Source organism: Aptenodytes patagonicus, chromosome 26 (assembly GCF_965638725.1).
Source record: "Aptenodytes patagonicus chromosome 26, bAptPat1.pri.cur, whole genome shotgun sequence".
Taxonomy (NCBI): Eukaryota; Metazoa; Chordata; class Aves; order Sphenisciformes; family Spheniscidae; genus Aptenodytes; species Aptenodytes patagonicus.
In genome coordinates, this window is record NC_134974.1 from 1,580,788 (window position 1) to 1,600,484 (window position 19,697).

At 41.4% G+C, this 19,697-nt stretch overlaps 1 pseudogene across 1 annotated transcript; it reads right to left on the reverse strand.

Moving 5' to 3' along the window:
- Positions 1-463: 463 nt before the first annotated feature.
- Positions 464-1,589, reverse strand: LOC143171136 (feather beta keratin pseudogene; annotated as a pseudogene). The gene is made up of 2 exons (XR_012997140.1): positions 1,538-1,589; positions 464-1,232 (listed from the first exon to the last, which is right to left on the reverse strand). The product of XR_012997140.1 is annotated as a feather beta keratin pseudogene (transcript).
- Between the last annotated feature and the right edge of the window lie 18,108 nt (positions 1,590-19,697).

Sequence of the window (19,697 nt, forward strand, 5' to 3'; positions counted from 1 at the left end):
CCTGGCTGCCACCTGTCCCTTCAACTCCTTTGGGACTCCCTCCAGTTCCAGGGTTTGGAAGAAGTGCTTGGAGGAGGGAAGGGCAAGGACACATTGCGAGTGGTAACATGCGACCAGAGCCTTGGCCAGGCGGGTGTTAGCCTGCACAGAAATGTCTTCCATCAGGTCAATGGCTTCCCTCATCAAGTGGAAGCCAGTATCCAACCACACTTGTTGCTCACACGTCCCTTGGGGGAGCTCCTGGCCACCCTTTGCATACTCAGACAATACCACACACCCCTCCACCACCCCATGTCTCCTTCCAATGACCACAGCCCTCGAGGGTACTCAGCTCCTACAGGCGCAAGAGAGGTCCACCATTGGCCCTTACCCACCCACCATTTTCCCCTCCAGCGCATCCCTTTTCCCCCTGGACAGCTTGGCTGGGCATCCCAGGAGGGAAGGAACACGAGGAGACTCAAGCTACCATGCAGCATAAACTTTAATGAGTCTAAAGAGTGAAACAAAGCAGTGCGTGCTGGAAGGGACCCGCTCCAGGCTGCTACCAGGGCAGCGGAGAGTCAGGCACCCCTTCACAGCAATGGGACACGCGTCCTCCTCCCACACACGTGGGGGGAGAGGGTGATGAGCAGGGCCCCTCTCCGATTGCTTCAGGACGAACCCATGGCACAGCACAGCAGGAGACAACAGGGACTCAGGATGCGGAGAAGAAAGCAGGAGGAGAAGAAGACAACATCGGTTGGCCGTGTTTCCAGACACCACAGGCTGGCACCTTGCTTCCTTCCCTCCCTCATTGCAGGAGGGCACGAGGGTGCTCAACCCATCTGGAAACCCTGGCCAGCAGTTCCGTCCTCAGTCCGGCACCTGGCTTTGGGCTTCCTGGTCAATGCGCTCACTGGACATCCAGCCTGCCTTTAGCAGGGCAGGCACCTTCTGCCGCAGTAGCGGCCACCAAGGCCAGAGAGGCCAAAGCCCCCGGAGGAGATCGGCACTCCCTCAGCACTCAGGATGCTGCCAACAGCAGCAGAGGTGGTGGATCCCACAGTGGTGTTCTGGGGGAAGGAGCTGAGGATGGGTCCAGGCAGGGTCACCACCACGGGAGAGGGCTCGATAATCACCCGGGAGTCCTGGCACTGCCTGACGCAGGGCTCGTTGCAGCTGTTGGCAAGCGGGGTTGGGCCACAGGGGCGGCACAGGTCATAGCAGGACATGGCTGCAGGACGGAGGTGCACCTGGGAGAGAGCGTACGGAAAACACAGGCATCATGTGAGGTGCAGGCTGACAGCCCGCTTGGCAAGAGAAAAGGCACAGGCTGGGGAGAAGGGACAGCCTGCATAGGGAAGAAGAGAGATTAAAGAGCCTCGGTCCTGAAGGGTCCCCTGCAAAGAAAGTCCAAGACCATCTCCCATGATGGTGGCAAGGAGCTGAGAGTCAGGAACACGACAAAGCAGCAAGGTTTTCAGCAAAATCTATACCGAGGCCAGAAGACAAAGAGAAAAATGATGAAGAGAAAAAGACAAAGGCACTTACTACTTACCTTGTTCACCGAGGAGAAGGCAAGAGAAGTGGATGAGGGAGCCTGCTGTTGGACTGGCTTTTATACTGGTCCAGACCGCCCCAGGCCCAGAGGCACCCTTTGTGCATGTAACTTGTTACCAACAAGCTCATCTTGTATGGAAAGCGCTCTGTACTACTGAAGTAGGCTTTGATTTAGTACTTGCAATGCTCCCTCCCCATTTTCTTGCTAATGGCCTGCCCATTCCATCCTAGAGCCTTGTTTTATGTGACATAATTAGAGATCAAATTAATTTCATGCACAGCATTGTTGATTCAGGTAATTTTGACATTCATCATGATCTGCTTGGAAAGCAATGAATTTTTCCTCCTCTGTCTGTCATTTTAGTTACTGACTTGTCTTTCACAGGGCCATTTACAAATTAGAATGATGTGAGACTCATCTTACATAGTTAAGTAATTGGAAAATTTGCATATTTTGCACAAATATTCTTCCAGGTACTTTTCTCTGTTTCTTAGGATTGCGCCGCATATCTAGTTTGAATCTCTCATTGAGTGTGAAATATTTTTGTAGATAAAAGCCTGATTAGGTCACATACCTTGTATAGTAGCAAATTTTTAGTTTGTCAGTCAACATTAACCATTTTATTTCAGAAACCACATCATGGTTTATAGCTTATTGTGTTGCTTCCTTCTAATTTTGTATAATCTCCAACTACTTTTAATTCCCAACACACAACATGGTACCATCAGAATGTTTAAAAAAGTGTGTTCTTCCAAGCCAACTCAACACTTCAAAACATTTTTAGAAATAATTTGCCCCTTGACCCACAGAGCAATTTCTGTAAAGACTCAGAGTGTTTTTTCCTTCCCTTCTTCCAATACTAAGCTGAGGTCTGTTTGGAGGATGTCGTACGTTTTTACAAGGAGTCAGAAAATGGAGCAACTACTTGTAAGGAGAATCTTTTCCTGACATCAGTCAGACTGAGAATTATCTCACCAAGCTGAGACTGAAAACTTTCAGACTTTATGGACTCATGTTCAAACTGTGCAAGGACAATGAGTTAGACAGGTCAGCTGCTGCTACCTGGCCAGATACTGAATTGCACATTTAAAATGTCAAAATCCATTGTGCAACATCAGACAGTCCAGATATCTATGAAAAAACTCTTCTCACAACAGGACTTTGAATCATCCGTGTACTGACAGCAGTGAAGACTGTAATAGTACAAGACAAAAACATCCCATTAAATGTTTGAGATGAAACTCAACAGAAAGAGTGCTGCATGTGTTGAGAGATGCTGACAGAAATTTAGCACAGCAAATCAGGGTTGGTTTTTTTTTTTAAAGCAAACCAGAATCGTTCTACAAAGCATTTTTCAGCAGAAACATACTGTTCAGCATCTGGTGTTGGATATGGGCTACTGGACAAGTTGTTTCCCTAGACTAATTAGGGGTGTAATATGCTGAGGTTTGAATGTACTGGCATAACAAATTGGTATCCAGAACATCCACTTATGGTATTCAGACAACTCTCCTGTAGGAAAGAAATTAAAGCAATTGAGAACACATGAGAAGATGGCATCCATGCAATTGCTTGGACACATACTTTCAGTTGATTTATTACCATACCCAAACACAGAAAACCAAATGCTTCATTCAGGTGGTGCAGCAAACAATCATTTATACTATATTCAAATAATTTGTGTCGGTAATTTTGGCTAACCAAATGAAGAAAAATTAAGAAAGACTGAAGCTTAAATTTTTACACCATTGCATGAAACTTTTCTGAAGAGAGAAATGTTTAATTTCATTTGTTAAAACAGAACCTAATACATCACGACTACAGCAAAACAAGAATTAAATTGACCGTGAAGGGATAAAATTATCCACCCAGCAGAGTTCCTACAAAACATCACACCCAAATTTGTGAATTTATTTTTATTGTTTTAAGAATTCAGTACAGAGAAAAAACAAATTCATTGGGAATGCATCCTGTAGTAATCATTGAGGTGGAATAAGTGATCAATCCAGGATTAATGGAAATGTTTTTATAAAATATTCTTTCATTCAAAAAAAAGTATATTTCACTTAGTTTTCTACCTCACAATATCAGAATCTTGATCTTTCATTTACTTCCATTACATATTTAGAAACCACTGAGGTGTGTCTGTCTGCAGATCCCTAGGGCTGTATAACAATATTGAAGCTCCTCCTTTGGCTTCTTTAAAGGAAAGAACTTCAAAGTTAGTCCCAAATACTCATTAATGATTGAGACATACAAAGTGTACATACTATGTAAATATTGCAAGTATATGACAAAATTTAAATAGTCATGTCACTTGGATAATAACATCACTTCAAATTTGAGAGTCACGGTTACTGAAATTAAACCACGACACCTAAGCAGGCAATATTTAATAGCTTCAGAAACCAGGGTTATTAATTTTTTCATTAAAAAGTAGGTTTGTGTGTGTCATAATAGTAACCTTTTATAAAACTTCTGGAGCAGATTCACAGCTACTCTAAATTCTTATGACTATATAATGCAGCAGCACTGGGTAACAAAATAAGGTTGGAATATGGTTTTTTTGGAAATCACCAACACAAACCATCTACTTTCTCAAGCATTAGCCTTGCTGCCACAAGCTCTGTGCCTGTCCCAGCTGTTACCACAAAAATGCAGTTTATGCAAATCCTAAGTTATTGCTTCTCTCCCTTTGCCTTTCACAGCATGTCCTTCTCAGTGAAAAATAATTTCCTCAGCTCTACTAGCAGAAGACTAAGTTGCCTACCTGCAGAGCTAGAGCCGTACATCTGCTCCAGATTCGTAGCGAAAATTCACATCCAGTGACCCCCCTGTAAGTGGGCTCCTTCAGACTGGACCAGGAAGGGTCTGAGACTTGTGGTGACACTATTGCACTGAAAAGCCTGGCATAGTGTAGCGTAATCACTTCTATTTCAATGTGCCATCTAGACAGATGTTGCTATTTTGTTTCCTATTCTTTAGAAAAGGACACTTCTGGCCACCCTAACCCATTCTGATAGATAAAGTGTCATTCTACACCCAAGCTTTGGTTGGTCCCTGGGATGCTTGTTTGGGCATCAACCCTGATTAAAGGGTCTGCCAGTAAGAATCAGGGTGAAAAACTGCAGCTACCAAGGATGACAAAGACTTTTTTTGTCCCCACATAGCTCATCTTTGGGCTGTTGTGTCAAAAGCCATAGCTGTCAGCCCACAAGGCAAGCTACTCAGAGAAAGTGTCTCAAATACCCTGAGATCTGACCTTCCCTACAGACAGATTTCCTGTCTGGAGTTGTTTACCTGCTACTTGTTTGCTTCTCTAACAGAGCAGTAAAAATTTTTCTCTGTAAATCCTTTCTAAATTATGAGGTGTGTTGGAGGCTTCCCTAGGGCAGTAACTCTTATCGGGAAGCTCTGCGTCCTCCTTAAATCAAATGTCATATCACAAGTATTCATTAATGATTTATACATGCAGAGTGCTGTGTTTAATTAAAGTGTGGTATGGGTTTCAGACACCCATGAATTGAGTAATAATATCCCTTTAAGATAAACAGATCAAAGTCACATGTCATTCCACTAATCAGCTCCGAATCAGGTCATGATTCCTTGCCTCAATGCTTCCCCCCCCCCCCCCCCTTACACTGCATTCATATTAGATCCCACTCACCCCTTACAGTCTCAGGTGACCCTGGACCACAGTAGATGCAAATAAACTCAATTCCATGGATTTGTATGCCATTGCAATGATTTCTACCATGAAGGGTAAAGCCTTATAAATTTCATCAGTTTTTTCTCAGGATACAAGTCATCTCAGTGACAGATTATTTTCCCTTTCTGTGAGTGTCTTTCAAGAGCACAACTGTTTGTTTTTAGTAGGCTGCCTGTCATCAGTCTGATGCTCTTGTTCCCCAGTCATCTTTCCCCTCAAATCATATTTAGCTGTGGTACTTGTAAGGACAGAAGACAGATGGGCTGGAAGCTGGAGTGCACTGCTTGGAAAGCATAAACAGACTTTCAAAACTACTAGTTACTTCAAATTTGGAACAGCTCCGAGATGCCTTGTTTTCAAGGCAAATAATTTCTAAAAAGCTATATCTTTTGAGGCATCACGGCTTTGGCAACCAAAATATCATCATTTTTCAGTGGGAGCAAACCTTAGCTTTTGCTGTAAAGCAGGAGCGGTTTGGGTGACTTTTTTAATTCTGCCTCCCTGGATGTCTCTCACAGCTCACCCAGCTCCGAAGCCAGACTCACGGGCATCTCAGAGGAGGGAATCATACAGGGAATCACTAAGCTCTGTATGAAGCAATACCAAAGATCATGACTATTACTTCAGTGATCTCTCTCATTGGCCATACCCAAGGAACCAGCATGCTTAGGGAGAGTGAGTTCACATTACCTGATACATAGGGAGAAGGAATTTGGTTTTCTTTGCTCCTTAATTTTAGTACTCCTACACTCCAAAGAAGCTGGATCCTACCCTCAGACAGGTGGTACAATTTTGCAGCAGACAGTCTTAGCAGTCAGCTGTTCGGACAAGGTCGATGAGCAGCAAAGAGGACTCTCTCTCTCCCCTAATGCTGGGATTACATTTGTAGCTGGGTGTAAAAAAAAAACCCAAACCAACTCTCTTTGCAGGTTTAATGTACAACCCGCCGTAACTATGCAAGTAAATCTCTTCGGGCAAGATGCTGCCACTGCTGGGGTGCCATCTTATCTTGTGGAAGTTTGGGCGTTTTCAGTATAAAAAGCATTCATGCTCCACCACCTTTCTCTGAAAACCATTTCATTTCTTTAGTTGCTAGCATTTTCCTTTTTCTAATAACTCATTCAATCTGTGGTCCTCATCTAAATTATTCCTGTAAAGTAGATGTCTTTGTAAAAATCCCAAAGCAATGACAGCCATTGGGAACAGCCTGCGGAAGTTTCAGATTAAAGGATTTGAAAGCACTTTGCAAACTCTCATTAATGGTTTACACATGCAAAACACTTATTATCATATTTTAAGTATCCAGCATGATTGCAGTGTTTTAAAACAGAGTTACAAAGTCACCCTGAAATATGCATTAAGGTTATTAATGTACATTCTCTAGTTATGTATTAAGGTGCTTGCATCATACTACATTTTTGTTTGATTTTCATTTGAAAAGTAGCTTTGTACTGCTGCCGGCTTTCTCAGAATAGGCAACTGATGAAACTTGTTGCAGAGAAAACTTGAACCTTCTCAGACAATACTGATTTCTCAGAAATTACACAAACATGCACTTGCTCGCTTCCTATGTATGTGAAAACAGAGAATAATTGTATTAGCATGCATGACCTCCACATCTTGTTTAATTTTGTTTGCATTCAGAGGAGGGGTCTCAAAGAGCTGAACTACTCACGCTGGTAACGGAATAACAATATGAAGACCCTTTATTAAGACCCTTAATAAAGACTCAGAGGCCTTTTCAGAGGAGTCAGGAGAATAATTTGAGCAAAGGGTTAGGCTCTTGTACATCTCTAATGAAAGAATGTGAGCAGAATGTGAAGGTCAGAAAATGTGCAAATCAGGCTAGTCTGACACATGCAGACAGTATGCAGAACTTAGTCTTGGGAAAAAAATATCTGGGTAGCTAATTAGGACCTCACACACAAAAGGCTTCTTTAAGCTTTCAATAAATTTAAGAAAGTTACCACAACATAGGCCTCCTATTTCTCCTCTTGTTTTCTTTCTTTTCCCCCCTCTTTAACTGTTCTCTTCGGAAAAGCAGATAAATCCACGTTGAGACAATTGTTCCTTGGTAACCAACCATTACCTAAAGGATGATTTTTGATGTAGGATTTTCATTTAAAGGGTGTTATTTTTTTTAACAAAGATCATTACTACTCCATAGTTAGTAATTTGCAGGCATTGGTAATTGCAGATTTCTTAAGTGACAGCTTAGGTTTCAAAATACATAAATGAAGCCACAGATTTTAACTAGGGACGGTGTCTTAAAATACTTTAAGCAGCTTTAAAAGACTTGGCCCTTTTTTCCTCCATTTTGGGGGGGGGGGAATTAAAAATTAAAAAAAATCCATGTTCACTCTTCATTCCAAGTAGGGGGGAAATAAAAAAAAGCACAGTTTGGGAATTTCCAGTCCTATTGAATTGCTATGTTTTGTTCAGCCCAAGTGCATCTCCTCTACACTAGGATTCCCAATCCCTTTGGACACTTATCTCTTCGGATTCAATTTCAGGTATCTTATCTTTCCTGTAAACATGGCTATCCCAGAAAGAAGGATGTTCCAGAGTCCAAGCCACTGGCCTAGTTGCGGTTGTATACACTTCAGTCATCCTATAGACTGAGCTGTTACACCAAATCCTAAGTTTATTGTGGAAACTGGGAGAATGTGAATATGGGTAATCTTAAAATTAAGTGATTTATTAAAACTCAGGTCTGTGTTTACTTCCTGATTGCCACAGATTTCCTATGTAAAACTGGAAAAGTCATTTCAGGACATACCAAAAAGTGCTCACTGTACTTTTCTGTACTGACAGCCCCTCCCTTAATCCCTGTGCATTAATGTTGCATTTGTAAAAGAGAGATAGTAATCCTTTCTTTTGTTTCTCAGATCTAATCAGTTCTAACATTTGTTGTTCGGTGTGGGGACTTGCCCTTTGTTTGCCCGACGCAAGGCAATCTTAGTTAAGACTTCAAAGAGTTACTGGAATTCAAATTATAAATAATATGATAAATGCCAATGAGGAAAGCCTGTTTTACTCCAGGCTGTTCCATTTGCTCACCAAGTGACCTCTGACAATTCATTTAGCCTCTGTGCTTCACTATTAAACCTACATAATAACTGGAATTAAAGTTTGCCAAAGGCAATGAAAAACTAAGCTGCAAGGGAAGCGCGAGGTAGCATTTTCTCTAGTGCCCAAAACTGCAAACAGTAAAATTCTCAAGGAGTCCCACAGTGGACTATGGCACAAGGGGCTGTAAAAAGAGGGTGCAATAACACAAAGCACCGAGCAGTCTCTCGGACAGTATTTAGAAAAGAGAAGGCCCATAAGAGGAGCACGGGTTACGCTACGCCTGGATTAATGGCACAAAACACTTCAACTACAGAAGATGAGCATAGTTGGCAGCTAAGGTTTTTCTTGCCAGGCATTTCCAGCTATCTTCCTCTAATGTTTATTAAAGATCATATCTGATTTGTCCCAAGCACTTGTGGAAAAGCCTCTGTGGGGCATTGCCCTGGCTCAGGCAATGTCCAGGGCCACTCAGCTCCACCAGATGCAGGGAAGGAGCTGCCACCCCACAGCCACCCCCGCTCTCAGGCTTCTTTGCACCAACGCCGCGGGGCTCTCCTGCTGCAGGGCTCCATGCCTGGACCATCATGGGGTGCCTTGCTGCTTTGTCTAGAAAACTGAGCTACTGGGGCAATTCCAGTAATTACGGGATCTACTGCATGCAATAACTTTCCTCCCCAAGAACACTGCCTGTGGTGGTTTACAGTCAGTTAAAAACTGGATTTTTTTTTTTTACCTACAAGTTTAAGGTTTACCTTCACTTGGCTTATGAGCAGCATGTTGTGTGAATTTTATATTGATACAACCAATCTTTTTCTTTATCTGTGGTTAAATTGCAAGAACCAAATCTTACCAGATTGAATGAGAATAAACATATATAAATAAATATATATTAATCTCCCTATATATGTATATTTGATTTTTCAGCCAAATGAATCCTGCTGCACAGCTTTAATGTTATATAGCTCCTCAGTGGCAAAGCAGTGCTTAGGCAGATTAATTAGAAGTAAATCTTAGGACATTCCCACCTACCTTTACTCCCCTTTTGCCTGGAGCCCTCAAAAAGCCTACTTTAATCAGAAAACTGTACTCATTTTTCCTGTTCTTATTATGACCTTAAAAAACAACCTGGCTAAGATGCAGTGACATTTGACTCAAAAAAGAAAAGTCCAAACAGTGCTAAGGGCGTAACACAAATCCACCTTTTTACTCCAGCCTTTGGTTTTGGCCACCTTCTGGCAAAAACTGAAGCACCCGCTTCACTGATTGGTGTTCCCCCATAGATTCACATGCTCAAAATCAATATGAGAAATGAGACAGAGCTCTTAATTTGTACAAAAAAAGTCCTTTGCCTCCCTGAAGAACAGCTGCCTTCAGTGAATAGGAAAGGCTTTATCTTATGTATGTTATGCAGAAGGAATAGGCCTTTTTTTTGCCATAGCTCCAAGCAGCCAGATTGGATTTTGAAATATTTTAGACAAACCAGTGTAAATGCTCTAGTAATCCCCACAAGGGCTGAAGGCATGTCGATGCACAGGCCCGAGCGCAACATATCTAGCAGGGAGTCAGTCTGAGCATGAAGTTTCCTAGCCAGGATGGAGCAAAGAGAGGTCAAAAGGGACCAAAGCATGGGAAAAATCAGCTACAAGTAAATATACCACATTATGCAAACTTGCACCAGCCTTGACTCCAGTCATTCTGTAAGGCTGTGAAGTGTTAATTAAGGAATGTATTTCAGCCTTAGATCTTTACCTTCTCCAGACAAACTGGTGTATCTGTCTCTTAGAGGAGCAGCCTTTAGGGATCCCCACGTATCTGGATAAAGTGGCAATACCGCCTTTCATCCTGGACAGGAAAGTCCTCACTGGAGTCCTCTCAGCTGGCTCACTTTTCTTACTTACTCCAGTCCCAGAAAGCTTTTTAGTCCCAGCCTAAACTTCACTGTCTTAAAGCAACATTCAGGCCCTGGAACCTCACGGCAAAGACTCCACCATCAAAACTACTAATTCTCTTTCACAAGTTTTATATTCAAAGTGAAGGGCAACCATTGTGTGGCGCTAGGAAGATGACATGCCTCCCTTCCTTACCTTGCAAACCAGAAGGAAGGATTCCTTTGTTCATAATTATTATTCACTTAATTTTCCTTCATATCATAAATTATCTGTAGCTTGGGAGGATGCTAGCAGGGGTCCTAAGGCAAAAGCATTTACAGGAACTTGTGAACAGAACAAAAGATTTCAGACAGATTCCCAGTTATTTATGCAGATAAGGCATTGTGCATCAGGTATTGCTACTGCAACACAGCGAGTTGTATTGTCTCCAATTGCCTTAAGTGTGTCCCCAAATATGTAAGTGATCCCTCTCCCTGGCACTACAATAAGATTTTAATTAAGAGTACCTTTTACATAGTAAAAAAACTGTTTCTGATTTATGAGCTGGCATGTCAGGTGACTGTTATGCCAAAAAACTCCTAGCTGCACTAACTGGTGGCTTTTTCAGAAGTCTGTTTCTATGTGATCCTGATTTCCCTCTCCTTCTTTAACATGATATTTCTGTCACATTGATTTCCTCTTTAAAATGTTTATAAAAACATTTTTAAATCCACATGTCTGGCTCATTCATAAAAGTCTTGACAAACTGACAGCCCCCATTTTCTCCGATTCTTTGGTAGTCTTATACTAAACTTATGTCTCTCATTTGTGTTAAAGTTCTCATCAGGATAGAGCTATTTCTTGTGTACTCCGCCCCCCCTCCCCAGTCTTCACCTTAGTACTGGCACAGAAAAACACAGCCTGGATGGAAACACCAGTTTTAGAGTACAGTCCATTGCAACCTTCCCTTTCCCATAATATTGTCCTTTTCAACCCAGTTAAAAAGCTGGGGTGGGGGAAACAAAAAATAGCCCACAGAGCTCTGATGCTCTGTGACTTCACTTTGAGTCAGTGGCAAAAAGACGTGGGTGGCATCTACCTGCCTTTAATTGCAACATGGTCAAACTCTGCAAAGAGACCTGAAACAAATCCACATGCTCCACTTAAATCCTATGCAAGCACTATTTGTAAAGGCTAAAGCAGATGTCGGATAACAGAGCTCTCTCCCTAGGAATCAATCCTATTCAGGTGATCAGTCTCATTGGGAAAGTGGCTAGAAATTTATTGAGTTGTTCTCCTCATCCATGAATATTCACTGAGAGGAATAACAGCTGTACGCTCTTCAGTTTAATGCCCTGTAAGGCATTTCAGAGGAAAACTCTCTTCTCTTCCACACTGGACAACATATCAGATTTGGGAAGTGAAAATAAAATCCTGTTCCTTGACAGCAAACAGTGCTACTGATGCTCCCTTGAATCCCTTTCACAGACTGAATTTGAGGGGGAAAAAAACGCAAATAAAAGAATGCTTGATCAACTCATGATATAACTGAAATGTGGTTAATGAAGTATATCAGGTTCTTTTTGACCCATGAAATGTTAAAGTGAATCCTGCCTGCAGGGTGTAGCATGTATTTAGCACACTATGTGAAGATCCAATAGCTAACAAACACAAACAGAGAGCACAACAGTTTCATTACTTGCAGAAGTTATGCATGCAGCAAAGTTTGTTTTGCAACTAATTAAGACTTCATGCAAAAAGGGTGTCACATCCTCCAGGCAATTTGACTAAGTGTATAAAAGCATTTGCTACGTAGAACTCTTCTAATCACTTTTCCTAAACTCTTCTCCTTGGTGATCCGGGTAAGTCAATTTTTAATCAATTACTTATTGCTATCTAAATATTATCAAATGATAGGTTGAACTTAGGAAATGGCAAGGGGGTATTCTTCCAGAAATACACTTTCTATTGTCCTTTAGTTTTAAGTCAATTTAAGTTTTACACTTCAGAGGTGAAAACTGGCATTTGCAAACTACATTAGCGTTCAAGACAGCAGTTCATTTAAGCCAGGAACGGCATATAGAACTCCCTCAGAACTCCGAAGAGTCTCAATAATTTCATACTGGCAAGCATTATTTTCATATTATACAGACTAGGTTTCATTAAACAAATTATCATTGAAAAAAATAATTTTTTATGAGGTTCTCACCCTCGGCTGTCTTCAAGGAAGCTACGGTGTCTTTTAACAGTTGGAGAACTAGTCCTAAATATTTTTTAAATCCTGCAGAAACTGGAACTCAGGTTTTTCTTACTAAGAAGCCACTTTACTGCTGGTTTTGTTTAAAGTATATTTATAGTGCTGAATTCCAAATCTAGAAGGAGCGTACAAGTGCTCCTTCTTCACCTCTTTTCATGAGTACTAGGATGAGCTTTGACAAATTGTTTGTCTGCATTGGACCACTCGAGGATCCCTACCCTTAAGGCTGATCTGTGGTAGCAATTCTTTTCCCAAAGGCAAAACTAGCCGTTTCAGATCCAGTAAGATATTCCGTTGTTGCCTTTTTCTTACTTTCAAGTCAAAGGCATAGGGTCAAATGGAAAAAGCTGAAGATGCAGCCCTGAGGATTGGAGAAGGCAACGATGGCGTGTAGCTAAAATGAGATGTTTAGTTGGAGACACAAGAAATCTCCCCTGAATTTTGTCTCTCCCACAGACTCCCGGGGTAAATGTTGGGACTCATTTGGGAAATCAGTTCAGGCCCATCCTTTATGCCAGCCCTTAATCCCTTCCACATCAGTTTCACACTGATAAAGTGAAGAAAATTATCACTTCTCCCTCACTCCATTCGCCTTGCCTAATTAGTGTGGGCACAATCCAGGGCAAGGACAGTCTGTTAATCTATAATTATACAATGCCCCAAAAACTCTGGCCTTGATATCAGGTACAGTTTTAAAGAGCTGTGTGATTTCAAATATAAGATACTGTAATCCAGATTATATATAATAAGACTAATAAAAGATGGGTGGGTCTCCAACCCAGATCATACCTGTTCCACTTCTAACAAGGTGAGATGAGGTAACTAGCTTCACCCTCATGTTTTGATTTTGCCAGTGCTGTGAGGAGTAAAATTGAAGTTTAAAACATGGAGTCGAGTTGGGGTTATGGCTTTCAGCAGGGTTTGAATCGGCAATAGGAGGAGTGAGACAGAGCAGTGCAACACATTGAAAACCCTGGGGAGAAAAGAGACGAGAAGCAATAGCACAAGAGCGTTTTAGGTTGAAAACAGTGGTGATCTAGAAATTATCATCAGATATTGAAACAATGAAGTTCAAAAGGGTTACTTAGGAAGAAGAGTTACTGCGTGGGAAAAGGAAACTGGAGAAACATTTAACTATCACCTGAACTATTCGCATCTTGTAATTCTCGCTTTTGCCATCGCAATATCCAGCACGCAACCTTATCGTCCCAAAATCTTGATATCTAATACGTAAGCTTTTTGCTGGACTAACGACTGCTTTTCTCCCCTCCCCTCCTCCTGTGTTTCAGGTCTGGATCTGTCACATGTCTCCCTACAACGAGTGCTGCCTGCCGCCGGGGGTGACATGCCCTGAGCCGTTTGCCCTCACCTCCAGTGAAACCTGTGTCATAAAATACCCCGATACAGTAGTGGACATAGTGGACCCTGACTTGCCACCATATTCTGTGATATATCCTGGCCCAATTCTCACCACTTTCCCTCAGCAAACCATAGTGGGATCTACTGCATTGTTCGATATCAGAAACTTACTCTGTTCCAGGGGATATCATGGGTTTAGGGGCATGTGTGGTTCTGGGACAGCATGTAACCCAGGATTATCATTTCGTGATACAGGAAGCTTTAATCCTTTTTTTCCTCACTTGTCCAAACCATTTTGTTATAGAACTTGCAGGCCAACCTAAATCCAACATGGATATCTGTGGATTACGTGAAAAGCAGAACTGAACAGTAAGACAGATCACGACTAAGTTTATGGATAATGGATTATAGAAGTGCTGAGCTCCCACAGTTCCCAGTGGAGTCAATAAAAGCATGGCTTCCTGGCACTAGACCTGCATGAGGACTAGAATTTCCAAACTACAAGAAATTGAAATTTCACTATTGATCTTATTCAAAATTAGGATGAAATAAAAAATAGAATTTTCCAAGAAACAAGATTTTCAAAAATATATTTTGTTTGATAAAAATGTATCTCAATAAATTCAAATTTATGCCAACATTGACTTTTTCTTATCAATTTCTCTCAAAATAAAAAGCATAAAATATTTCAAAGTTATGACTGAAAATCTTGTGTTCCAAAACAAAGTTTTATCAAAATTCGTATTCACTTGTGTATTTTGCTGAACCAGCATTTACCATTAAACAAAAGTTAGCTCTACTTGGCATTTCTTAAAATTAGGCATTTTTAAGTCTTTCTTGTGCTTTATTTCTGCTTAGACCCATGATGTAATGGTTTCCCAGCTTATTTTTCTGCCTATATTATTTGATGCAAGCCAGGGCAAAAAAATAACTTCAAGCAATTGTAATAGCAGATTTCTTTGTAAAATACTTCTGATCAAAGAATCTATGCAAAACCATGGAACTGGAGATTCATTGTAGACCCTCACGAAGTCCTGGAACTTTTCTGATTATATCCTATCCATCTAATTTTGCACATGTATATTCAGCTTCTCGTTCCCATTAAATATTATCATGCAGCATGCATTTTTTGGTTTTCCTTTTTTCTCTAAACTTTATTTTTGAACCTTTGTGAGTCCTACTATAAGTGGCACTGTCACCTTCCTGAGGCTCAACACCCGTGCCAGCATTAACTAAATCACCACTCAATATTTTTAAACTTTTGCATTTTTCAAGAATTCATCCTAACTGCATTTCTGCATGCAGGAAAGATGCTGCTGTCTCTAGAGGGTGCTGTACCCTTCAGTGCAGTTGCCAGTACACCTCTGAAGCAGTTCACAGAAAGCTGTCTGGCTGCAGCAGCATGGAGTGCCATGAAACCTCCTCTGCACTCCCTCCCAGGCTGCCAGGAGCACAGGTGCCTGCACAACAGATGCAGATTTTTGAATTAATTGAAGTACTAGAATGAATTTCCCAGCCTACTCACAAGGCTATTCCCCAAAAATAGGACAAAAATCATTGACCAAGCATGTACAGGCAGCAGCAGGGCACTATAACCCTCTCTAGGTCACTTCGTTGGGACAACTTGCACAAGAAGAATCTGCAATGTGGATACATGCAACTTACAGTGCAAAGCAAATATATATATATAGGCCAACATACAGTAACAGCTAGGACTAATGAGTTATCAGGCTGAGCGTTAATATGCTCGTGTTCCCCCCCAAGAAACTACAGGCCCAGCAGAGGGACAATTCTGCTTTTAGTTACCTATGTTCTGTAACTCAGAAGGATCAATCACTTTTTCCCCTCCCTCATTATTCTGTGCTTTCAAATATTTTCTAAAAAAGGACAAATAGAAGTGGATAATTTTTGGCTGGGCCTGTAGCAGTAAATCCATCAAAAATTACATCAAAGTTCACATCCTTAAGTCAGAGGCAAAAGCTGCTACCTCCCAGGATTTTAAAAGAGACCTTTTCCCCATTGTAATTTCTAGGGGAGTGTGTTTCCAACAGACTTCCCCATCCCCTAGGATATTTTCTCCATACTAATCTACTTGAGTTCCTGGAGTCTGCAAATTAAACGTGCAACTTCTTTTTCCATAAATCAAACGCAACTTCAGATGGCTCCTGTATGATCCTTTCGGTAATAACAAATATAGTTTTCAGAATGCTTCATAAACATTTATTATATTTGTACACAGAGCATTGCAAAACTAAACCTCTGCCTTCGGATTTAGACATCCAAGTGTTGAGCAACACCTACGCCTTAGAAATACATGTATGAGGATTGCAAGCATCATTTTTCAGGTGAGATCATTATTTTGCTTTTTTTTCATAAAAAGCTTTTTTAAATTTCAAATAAATTGCCCCACGCATACCCCAATGCTTTTTAAAGGGCATGGGACAAATCCCAAGACAGTGGAAGCCAGACACCTCTTTTCCCTTCAGCAATCCAGTATGCATTATGCTCCGTTTGCATTGTGCATGAATACATAATATTAATGTATTTTGAATATCGGTACCTTGTAACAGTCTAGCCCCATGAACATGTCTCCAGTAGTGGTCTATTTAGGAGCAGATCAGCAAGCCAAATGCTAGTAGCTACCAGCCACCACTAAAGTCACACCACTGTTTACCACCACCACACCTGTCCTACAGATTTAGCTGTGTTGCTTGTCCTAGTGTCTGTGATGGAAGATCCTTGCCCATTTGGACCAAAGCCTGCCACGAGGGGATGGTGTCTGTCTCTTCTCTCTCCTTCCCCAAGGATCTGTGCAAAACCTGTGTTGGTCAACCATAAATGACCTGGCATGTATGTGTCACACGTAATTTTGCTGTGAATACGCTCAGCTGCTATGTAGCCCAGACCTTTGGGCAGTAACCATGCTATAAAGGAGGGCAGGCACATGCAGCACCAGTGTCAGTGCTGGGAAGCTCCGCATGGCTGCGGTCTGCAGGAAGGGGAAGGATCACTCGGGCCCAGATTGTGTACTAAAAGCCTCTTTTTATTCCCTTGCACAGTTTCCATACAGCCTGGGTTTTGATTTAATCAGATTTATACTCCCAACTACCTCTAGCATGGGAATTGCCTCTCTGAGGGTTGGCTGGGGCAAAATCATTCACTGGGAAATCTCCAAGTGTCCTCAAGGAAAGAGTTTCAAAATACTTCCTAAGTGCTTTGTATTGATTTACATAGGCAAAGTGCCTATTATAAAGTTAATATCATGTAACTCAATTTAGACATCCTGGAATCAGATCTTTACTATCAAGTAGCTATTCATCTAGATCAGGTGCATTGATAATAAGCCTTGAATGTGCAAAGGGATTGTTTGTCACTTCAAAAAAAAAAAAAACTTTCCCATGCAGACTCTCCATTCCCAATTCTCCCTGTCGTCCTTCTCTTTCCCTCTCCAGTTTCAGAGAGCTTCTCCTATGCGCAGGACCAGGATAGACTGCTCTTACTATTTACATTCTCGTTCTTTGCTTATTTCCTAAATTTGCAACTTCTTTTACATTGTTCACACCAAGTTTTTGGTCTGCCCTCTCAAGGAACTTTTGAGCAATAACACCTACCTACATTTATTTAGAAGAAACAAGTTCAAAATCCTCATCTCAAACTGTTTTCACTTTTTCTGCACAAAACATTGGAACAAACGAACGGGATGAATCAAACCATATCTTAGACTCCTTACATTCAAATATCAAGTAATAACATCACTTAATTATGCATAAAAGCTTCATTCATGATACTTTGTTAATATAGTCATCATTAGTTCTAGCCCTTGAACTTTGAGTACTTCAACTTCCATTAAAAGTCAGCCCCCCCAGGGTAGGTGTGTGGGAGCAGAGGTCTGTGTGCTGGACAGCATCCCAAGTCTGAGGTCTGCCAGGGAGGACACAGGATGACTCACATCAGATTTAGCTGCCACACCCACAGATTGCTAAAAATACTTTATTCATTCTCCTGCATAAATTGTTTACATTCCTGTGGTTTGTTCCCCATTAAATAACTTCAGGTATCCATGCCATAAATTGTCCTTAAAATTTGAGATGAATGTGCGGGATACACCTGGGGGGGGAAATTCACTTGTTAAATATATGCTGTTGAAGGCTGAATGCAAATACTCTCAAAGAACTTTGTGAAGGCTGTACAACACCTTATACAGGCACCACACTACAAGTATTACAAGTCATCAGTGTTTCAGCAAGCTCTGATGCCACACAACTGAGAGCTATCCCTTCTTTTTATACGCCGAGACTGATTCTGTATGTTCACTGTTAACAACTGTGCTTTAAAGCAACGTCTCAGATCTGCACACTGCATTTTAGATAACATGACTGAACATGACTGAAAATGATAGAGAGATGTTAAAGCTTGATAAAGTCAACCTGCACCAGCTGAGGATCTAATTCTCCATTTCTAACATTTTCTTAGGTCTCTCATCCAACCCCTTGTTCAAAGCAGGATCACCTCTGAATTCAGACCACGATGCTGAGGGTTCCCTTCACGGGCAACTTTTTTCTTTTCTCTCTCCTCCTTATGTCAATCTGAACCTCTCTTGTTTCAGTTTATACCTGTCACCTTTCATTCCCCTGCCATACATATCCACAAATGGCCCAGCTCCATCTTCTCCTTAACTTGTGCTCACCTAGAATGACAGTTCAGCCTTTTACTTTTGTATATCCATTCCTGATTCATAAATGGTGACAATAGCTCCTTCTCCACCCTTTGACAGGTCAGACTGATCATCCTAGATATGATCCCCTTTCAGGTACCATCCCTTACGTTGCTATTTCATAGCCAACACAATGTAGCCTTCATTTTGACTGTGACATTACAGGTAATATAACAGTTTGCTACCTCTGTGCTGCTGCCTAATGCTGTACAGTGAAGAGTCGGGGTGGGTGCTTGGGAAAGTGGGTGAGAAGGAAAAACTCAAGACTTAAAGGGAAAGTGAGGCAGGTTGTGTAATGTCACATGGGGCAACCAGAGGGAGCTGAGGAGACTAAATATTACAGACTTAAGTCAGCATCTTGTAAACCTGTCTGCATGACTCTGGTTTCCACCTGTACACCAAGAAACAGGATTAACAAAAACACATGCTGGGATCAGGGAGAGCATGCAACATAGGTGTACTCCAAACAGATTTTACATCATTTAAATAATTTAATTTGCTTTCCTGCTCTAAACAAGCCAGCATTTTGATTTTCTTGTATTACAATACATTTCAGTGCCGTTCTGGTCAGCAAGTGGCAAGGGAGTGTCTTCTGCCCTACTCCCTTCATTCCCTTTCCTTCTGTGCTCCTTCAACATTTATTTCCTCTAAGTTTATCATGCCAACTGATAATTCGTTGACAGTTCCTTGTCATTTTTCAGTAGTCAAAAATCTAGTTTAATCCCAGCTAGAAGTGAACAAAAAGTACAAGTCCTGGGTTCTCTTACTGCATTTAGGGGTTTTTTGCTGGTTTGCTAAGCCCTAAAAATGTGTTGGTAAAGATAAAGAAAAGTCAGTGAACCCCAGCCCCCCCACACCTGTGGGGGTCCTGACAAGGCTGGAAAGCAAGAAGCCAGTCAGCAATTGCACACATCATGAGGTCATCGTGCAAGAACATTTCCCCTTTTTACCCACCAAATGTTATCAAAAGACCTTCAGAAAAGGGTCTGTTCACCTGAGCTGGCAAATATACTTGGAGAATACCCTGAATACCTTGACCCTGTCATATTCCCAGTCCATGCATTTTTTTTTCCCAGTAGCTGTAGAGTTTTGTAAATCATGCTCCTTCTGCCATAAATTAGGATTTATGAGGTGTTTCTGGAAACACCCCGCATAATTAAACACCATGGGAATGTTCT